Source organism: Leptonychotes weddellii, chromosome 5 (assembly GCF_054177405.1).
Source record: "Leptonychotes weddellii isolate Sample4059 chromosome 5, ASM5417740v2, whole genome shotgun sequence".
NCBI lineage: Eukaryota > Metazoa > Chordata > Mammalia > Carnivora > Phocidae > Leptonychotes > Leptonychotes weddellii.
Window position 1 is genome coordinate 41,867,423 of NC_138373.1, and position 8,142 is coordinate 41,875,564.

The window sequence follows — 8,142 nt, forward strand, 5'->3', positions numbered from 1 at the left end:
GCACTCACCTATAGCGATTAAGTAAGCTAACACATTTAAAGTGTTAGACACAGTGTCTCACACAGTAAATAATCAATATACAACAATTACAGTTTCAAAGACAATGTAAGACTAGGATTCAAATCCTCACTCTCTCTCTTGCTCTAACTTGCTGGCAAGACATTACTTAAAAATATTTAAAAAATAATAATAATAAAAGATTTTTTTTCTCAGCCAACAAAACTTCAGGGAAAAAAAAAAAAATCACAGGATAAAAATCTGCCCCATCTTCCCCATCCCACCAGCTCCAAAATGGTCTTCTGTTGGCCTTACTCTACAGATTATCACCATATGCTCTCACAAGCACGTTATCTACCAAATGTGTCATTTTTTTTTTACAGAAAATCAAAAAGAATGAAACAGAAAAGCATAATGGATTCTTTGTTTCATCAGTGTCAACGACATCTATCTTATCACAAGGACAGAAACCTAAGTGACAAAAAAATAAATAAAACTTTTTGATTAGTGAATATCATCTTATCAAAACCAAGGGACCTGACTATCAGTATATGGTGAAACATAATCATGTTTTAAAATTCACTAGGCGCTAACCAGATGGGGAGTGTGATGCTGGCATCTTTACATCACAATACCCTAACATGATCCTGCAAAACCGATCCTTCAGGGTCTTGTTCAGTGACTTTATATGAATCCTATAACATCCCTTGTTGTACTGCAAGTTCTAAACTGAATACCTTCCCTTATTTACAATATACAGTCCTGTCTCATTTACATGGACTTCAACACAGCCAACACTTGTTTTAGCCAACAAGATCATTTTTCTTAGGAGTTGTCCAGGACACGTCTAGTCTTACAGAGAGAGGAAGTATAGCTGACTCTTAAATTCAGGTTTGAACTCTAGGTCCACTGACATATGGATTTTTTTTTTATAAAGTACACTACTGCAAATATATTTTCTCTTCCTTAGGATTTTAATAATGATTTTCTTTTCTCTAGCTTACTTTATTGTAAGAATATGGCGTGTAATACAAATATAAAATCTGTATGAATCAACTGTTCACAGTATTGGTAAGGCTTCTGGTCAACAGCAGGCTCTTAGTAGTTAAGCTTTTGGGAAGTCAAGCGACACAAGAATTTTCAGCTGGGGGCGGTGGGGGGAGTTGTTGCCCCTAACCCCTATGTTGTTCAAGGGTCAACTGTACTGCCTAGTGGCTCAACCTAAAGAGCAGGAATGGGGACACCTGGGTGGCTCAGTCAGCTCAGGTCATGATCCCAGGGTCCTGGGATCAAGTGCCGCATGCGGCTCCTTGCTCAGTGGGAAGCCTGCTTCTCCCTCTCCCTCTGCTACTCCCCCTGGTTGTGCTCTCTCTCTGACAAATAAATAAAATAAAACCTCAAAAAAATAAAATTAAAAAAATAAAATAAAATGAAGAGCAGGAATGGTAAATGCAACATCAGATCTAGTTCTTTTACTCCCCAGGCTACCAGGAGGCCACAGTCACCCACCCACACTATAAATACTAGCAGAATGAGGTCCCAGCACTCACCCTGTCTGCAATGGTGGGGTATAGAGGGCTATGTGGAATAGTCCCTTCTAGTCCTATGAATTCCTAAAGCATACTTGAATCAGGTACTTCTTTATGACTTCTTTTCAAAACCACAATGACCTAGCCCAGCCCATGCTATTACAAAGATTATACACGAAGGCTGGGGCACCTGAGTGGCTCAGTTGGGTAAGCATCCAACTCTTGGTTTTGGCTCGAGGTCATGATCTCAGGGTCCTGGGATGGAGTCCCGCTTAGCACAGAGTATGCTTGAGATTCTCTCTCCCTCTCCTTCTGCCCTTCCTACTCGTTCTCGCTTGTTCTCTCTCTCTCTCTCTCAAACAAAGAAATAAACCTTTTTTGGGGCGCCTGGGTGGCTCAGTCGTTAAGCATCTGCCTTCGGCTCAGGTCACGATCCCAGGGTCCTGGGATCGAGCCCCACATCAGGCTCCCTGCTCAGCGGGAAGCCTCCTTCTTCCTCTCCCGCTCCCCCTGCTTGTGTTCCCTCTCCCGCTGTGTCTCTCTCTGTCAAATAAATAAATAAAATCTTTAAAAAAAAAAAAAAAAGAAAGAAATCTTTTTTAAGAAAGTTAAAAGATTATATATGAAGGCTCCATCTGTGTGTGCCTCCATCTCCACACCTCACTTTTGCAGGGCGTGAACGATGCCTGCCCCCATACATACACAGCTTCTTTCCCTCGACAATGTCACCACTTGACCCCTGCAGAGGGAACTACAACCCACCAACTGCTCTCACAAACGTCTTGTTGAGCCTCAGTCACCATGGCCTGTACTCCTTTCACTCTACGTAGCAGGCATGGGGCTGACAGATGAATCACTTGAGCACGCCTACCAAGATGTGTTGAATCACTGATTTTTTCCCCCAAATAGAAGCATGGAGATCTGAGTGAGACTCCAGTCTGATGCATTTATTTTGTAGATAAGGAAGTTGAGGCTCAGAAAAAAAATCCCGTAAGTGGTCCAAGGTCACAAGGCTAGACAGAAATACCTCCTAAGTAGAACCCAGGCCTCCTGATTCTGTCCTCTCCTCTGCCAGGAATCTTCCTTACAAAATCAGGTGGTTAGATCCTGGGTCACCAATGAATGCGCAGGTTGGTTTGTTATGACAAGTTCCCTAATTTTTTTTTTTTTCATATTTGTAGAATAGGGACAATAAGTCGGTACTGGGGCAATGTAGACATGAGAACAGTTTATAAAAAACACAAAATGTGCCTTGAACTACATATCCTAATTTCATTTTGGGACAAGAACCTTTTATGAACTCTTCTTTATGACCACTATACTGTTACGTCGTGAACTCCAAAAGTTCCAAATAGTGAAATACTATCAGACAAAGGTCCAAGCTGAGAACCCTAGAACTGGAAGTCATTCAAATCCCCACAGTAGACCATTTTGTACAAACTATTAAGAAGAAGGACAACAAGGAGGAGGAGGAGGAAGAGAAGAACTCTTTTACTTTGATACCCTGACAAAAACTTTTCGGTATTAAGTATAGGCCCTGCAAACTATGCATTTCCATTGCACGGGGTTCTTCAACCCCCAAAGCACCCTGTACCAATAAAATGGAACCCTCATTCACTTACTTCTCAGAGCAGTGTTTCCAACACAGAGAGGTGGCAAGTCCTTCCTTCGTGAGCACCAGTACATGGAGAAAGGTGAACAATGCCACCTCAGCTAGAGTGGGCAGAAACAGGATTTGATAAACCTTCAGTACTCCCAGGACAGCAAAGGAAGGTCTTAGGAAGAGAGGCTAATCCTGAGATCACCCAGGCTCTCCTCTTTCTTCAGGAACCTATTCTGGTTTATTTGTTTGTTTTTAAGCAAGAATCATGAACCTAGGGATTTATACCTAAAAAGGTTTAAAAAACAAAACAAAAAAACAAAAACAACAACAACAACAACAAAAAAAGGTCTATGGTTTCTGCAAGAAAACACGAAGAGGAAAAGCTCTCTCAGATCAATGACTCCCATCATTAGTGAAATTCAGGTCCCAGCAGGATGGCCTGTTGGAAGTTCAAGGTGCTGGAACCCTAGTGGGAAATTCTTCTCTGAGAGCCAGCACTTCTAGAACAACACACATCAAAGCAGGGTGGACTCTTTTCTAGGGTAGGGACTGCTGAATCAATCACCCTGCCGCTGGGCAGGGGTTTACACCGCCAGGGGAATGGGTCTTTAGCACAGTCCAAACTTTGGTAGGGCAGGGGAAGGTTTCTGGTGTGCGTGGGTGTGCCCCTCACCCCTTTCAGGCAGGTGGCTTGGTCCCAGCGCCTAGCTAAAATAAGGATCTGAGACATATTTATTTATGGAAGGGAGGAAGCAGCGTGTGTGCCAACTTAATGCTTACTAGGGAGAAAGTAGCAGATCTCCTATCGCACAGAAGCGCCTGGCCAATTCCTTCTGGCCACCAAGGCCTCTCCCCTCCCACTCTGTACCCGCTCAACCTCCTTCCCCACCCCCAACCGCCTCCCCAGAATGCGGTGCCGAATTTAAGCCGGTTTTCGCGTTTTCTCCGACCTGGTGAACCCTGGATCCACTTGCTTGGTGTAGACACGCGAATCGGTCCCCCAGGTCCCTTGGCGTCGGTGAGAGGGTGGAGGGGTGAGGGAAAGAGGACGGCAGCGGCGATGGATGCGGATTCAAGCAGGGTCGTCCCTGGTCGAAAGCGGTTTCCCACCAGTAGACTCGGATCCGCGGTGGCCGCGCCGCTGGAGCCGACAAAACGCGGTGCGGGGCCGACGCTCTCCGGAGCCGGGGCTGCGCGCGGGGCTGGGAGTCCCAGACCTGGAACGCGCCCGCGGGACCCGGGGACGCAAAGGAGGGGACGCTGGGGTGGTGAGAAGTCTGACTACTGCACCGAAAGGGGAACGAGCATCCGTACGACCAGCGCCTGGAGCCCTGCTCTTCCCGGAATCCCACCCAACTCTAGAAACCCAAAGATCCGAAAATTCCGAAAGCGAAACTGCAAGCGGGTCTCCAGAAGTTTGGGAACGGTCTCCCAGGCTTCCCGGCGTCTCTTTGCACTCCGTACACCACAGATGCCGTCAAGGCCAAGCGCCCCTGGCGGTGGCGATCGCTGCGCACGGCTACCATCCGCGTCCCCGGGGCACCTCCCTCGGTTTTTTACGCGGAAAGGGCCCCAGCCCCGACCCGCAACCCCAGCCCCAGCCCGGGTTCCGGGGCGGTGGTCGGCCGGGCTCCTGCCGCGCCTCCCTCCTCCCGCTCCTTCCTACAAGAAAGGGAAACTTGGGCCCTGCGAGAATCCTGAGGAATGTTCTTTGTAATCGGTTGTATATTCGCTTCCACGGCACAGCTCGGTGCAAAATCGCGGGTTTCGGGGCGTTAGAGTGAATTGTTCGCTTGTCAGCGGCGACGTCAGGAGGACGAGGGGAGGGGTTCCCGGCTGAAACTGCAGTTTACAAGCACAGAGCCATTTTAGGCTGGTTTCCACTTCAGCGAAGCCCACGGGAAAGCTGTCCCCGGGAGGACCCGCTAGCCGCGCACGCTGCAAGGGCCGGGGACGCGCCCCGCTCTCTGCCCGGGGGACCCACCCTGTCTTGGCCGGAGTGTCGCCGATCTCTCAGCCCCGCCAACCCAGGTGGGAAGGAAAATCTGCCGCGGGGTATCCAATCCTAGTGTCGCCTCCCCTGGGCCCCCACCCGCGGGACACTACTAGAGAGAGGCCTCTCCGGCAGCGCGGCGTCTAAGGGGGAAGGACGAGCTGACCCTATGGATCGCCCCTCTAGGCCCCTGTAAATGCCCTGAGACCCCGTTACTGCGCTAACTACAGACCTAGCCAACACACTATCTTTTTAACCCTGAGATTTAAACACGTCTTGGCGCACTTGGCCAAGGCGCCATCAGGTTCGCCGGCCCAGAGAAGGTCCCCAGAACCTGCCCTCGCCAGGCCCGGGGGACCGCGCACAGCCGCCGCACGGCCCCCTGTCCCCTGGGTCCCTCCCGCGCGACCTCCGCTCGGCAGCTGCGTCCTGGCCACTGGCGACCCCTGTTGGAGATCCCTGTTCCTAGCTTAGCGAGCTCGGGTTTGCTTGCTTCCCCTCCGACTCCCCTTACAGGCTCCGACTTTGCCCCCAAACTCCAGTCCGAGACCCTCCAGGCCCCAGAAGCCGGCCTTTCTCGGACACCACTCAAACCCCAATGCCACAGCGCCGCCCGCTTGCCTGCCATGGCCGGGGAACGCCCCACTCAGATCCAGCCTTCTCGCGCTGGACCTAAGCTAGGGACACTTTCTTCCGAGACCACTTCTCCCATCCCCCACCTTCCCTAGAGCTCAACTCCAATCCAAAAGCAACTCCTCGCTTCGACCCTACACACTTTTCCGCCTAGGTCGGCGTGCCAACACCTTTCTGCCCCACCACTCTCCTCCCCACGCCTCGGCCGCGAGGCCCCCACCGCCAAGTGCGAAGTGCCCCCAGCACACACAAAACCCCACAGGCGTCTGCAGCCCGACTGCACCCAATACCCTAGACAGTTAGTCCTTTTAATAAGCACCTCCGCACTCCGCCTACTCCGGGCTTCACCTGCACAGAATCCAACATACAGAGAGCTTGTCTCAAAGAAAGCCGAAATAAATCATTGCCTCTGCCCTCATGTATTTTGCACCACGTGTCAGCAGTTTGTCACGTCAAATCATGGCAGAGTCTGGTTCCAAGACGCACACACACATTCGGGGCGTATCTCTTTGACACCGCCCCCCACAACTGCACACACCAGTATGCACACCGATCCAAAGACACATGCAGCAGTTGTGCTCGGATGCCCCAGTCTGGACCAGCGGCACCCCTTTCCCCCCCTAGCAATGGACTGGACACGCAGACTCGAAACACGGAAAAAACTAGGGCAGCTCATTCTGTCTCTTTTTTCCCATTTAATTCGCTAAAACAGCTCCTGGAGTAGCCAAAGAGAGTCGAAACTAAGGCATGGCAACTCCGGTTGGGTTTTTTCCCACCTCAAAACCTTTATTTTCAGTTTTTAAAAACCACCTTAGCCCGCCATATTGAAACTGGCAGGGTTTCTAAATACTCCTTCCCTGCAGTTGCAGCGCTTCCAAGAAAACACAAGTACGGATCGGGCTCTGGACGTGCGTCCGGCCACCGCGAATCCAGCACTTCCCACCCCCCAGGTCCCCGGTCCCCGGTTCAGCCTCTCCCGCCGCCCCGGGCCAAAATCAATAAATACATCTAAGCAGTTCCTACAGTTGTTTTCTTTTTTTCTTTCTTTTCTTTTTTTTTTTTGGCGGATTTTTACCAACACACACACATGTTTAAAAAATAAACTCCAAAGCTAGATCAGATTAGCAATTTTGAAAGGAGATCATATGAGAGTAGACAACAGGAAAGCCCCAAGTGACAGGATATTACTTTAAAGCGAAAAAAAAAAAAAGAACAAAAAGATCATCCATGCCGGAGCACGCTCCGAAACTACTACTGACAATTTCAGCTGCACAGGCAAATGTTTCCAAGAGGGCGACTCCGAATGTGTAAACGATTTTTAACACCCCTGATGGCTGGTCTCCAGTCCTCACCCTACCATTTTCCCCCTCCCCGCCCCCAACACACACACCAAAAAAAGAAGAAAGAGACCCCGACAAGGGAAGAGACCGCGGAGCGCGGGGTTAGCAAGGGCGGCTGCGTCGCTAAAATGAGCGCACAAATGAGGAAGGTGGGCGGCGGGAGGGGACAGCTCGCACCCGGGGAGGAGGACACTTTGCAACTACAGACGGTCTCCCGCAAGGCCGGGCTTTTCAAAGCCGAGGGACGAGGTTGTTGGAAGGGGACGCGAGCAGCAAAAATGACAACCCGGGAGCGCAGAGCGGAGTTTGGGGCTCTGCTCTAGGGCTGCCGCTCTCCCCTCCAGCTCTTCTCTTTCGCTTCTCTCCCTCGGCACCCGCTCCTCAAGCCTCCCACGCCCGGGCTGGCCCGAGCTTCCCTTTTTCCCGAAGCTGGAAAAAAGAAGCTGACCGGCGCACTCAACCTGCGGGCCGGAGGTCTGCTCGCCGGGCGGGCTGGGCGCGGGGACAGCGGCCGGCGCGGCGTCCTACCTGGTGAAGTTCGTCCTCCCCTCGGAGTGGACCCAGGCCTCGGGCGCCGCCGGGGGGCTGCCGGCCTCGCTCGCTCGCTCTGCCTCGCCCCGGCTCGCTCAGCCTCGCTCGCTCCCCGCCCGCCGCCTCCCTTGCGCGCCCGCTCCGGTGCTCCGACTCCCACTACAGCCTCATTCCAATATGGCATCCTCTCTGTGCGCATGCCCGGCACTCTTTTTTAAGATTATTATTTTGTGTGTGTGCAGCGAACTCCTTCAACGACCTTTTCCAGCGCTCGCGGAACGTCTCAAACCAATTAGCCTGCGGGACGCTCCCGACGCCTTCCTCTGCCCCGCTGTGACGCCCCCGCGCCTGGGCACACAACCCCCCCTCCCCAAACACACACACACACACACACGGGCACATTTCACGCTCACACTGCCCCCTCCCCGCCCCGCTCTCCTTCCTCCTTTCCTTCAGCTCCCTCCATACACAATCTGCAGAAAGTTCACATCACAGGCGTTTCCGCAAACCCATCTG

The 8,142-nt window shown here is 51.5% G+C and overlaps 1 protein-coding gene across 2 annotated transcripts in view; it reads right to left on the reverse strand.

Moving 5' to 3' along the window:
- Positions 1-7,942, reverse strand: part of SFMBT2 (Scm like with four mbt domains 2) — a 229,429-nt gene extending 221,487 nt beyond the window's left edge. Inside the window, exon 1 of one of the 2 annotated variants that reach the window (XM_081820544.1) lies at positions 7,624-7,942. The gene's annotated coding sequence lies outside the window, so the exon portion shown is untranslated. Of the gene's footprint in view, positions 1-4,079; positions 5,013-7,623 lie in introns of those variants that run through there. The other variant, XM_081820545.1, reaches the window with a different exon arrangement.
- Between the last annotated feature and the right edge of the window lie 200 nt (positions 7,943-8,142).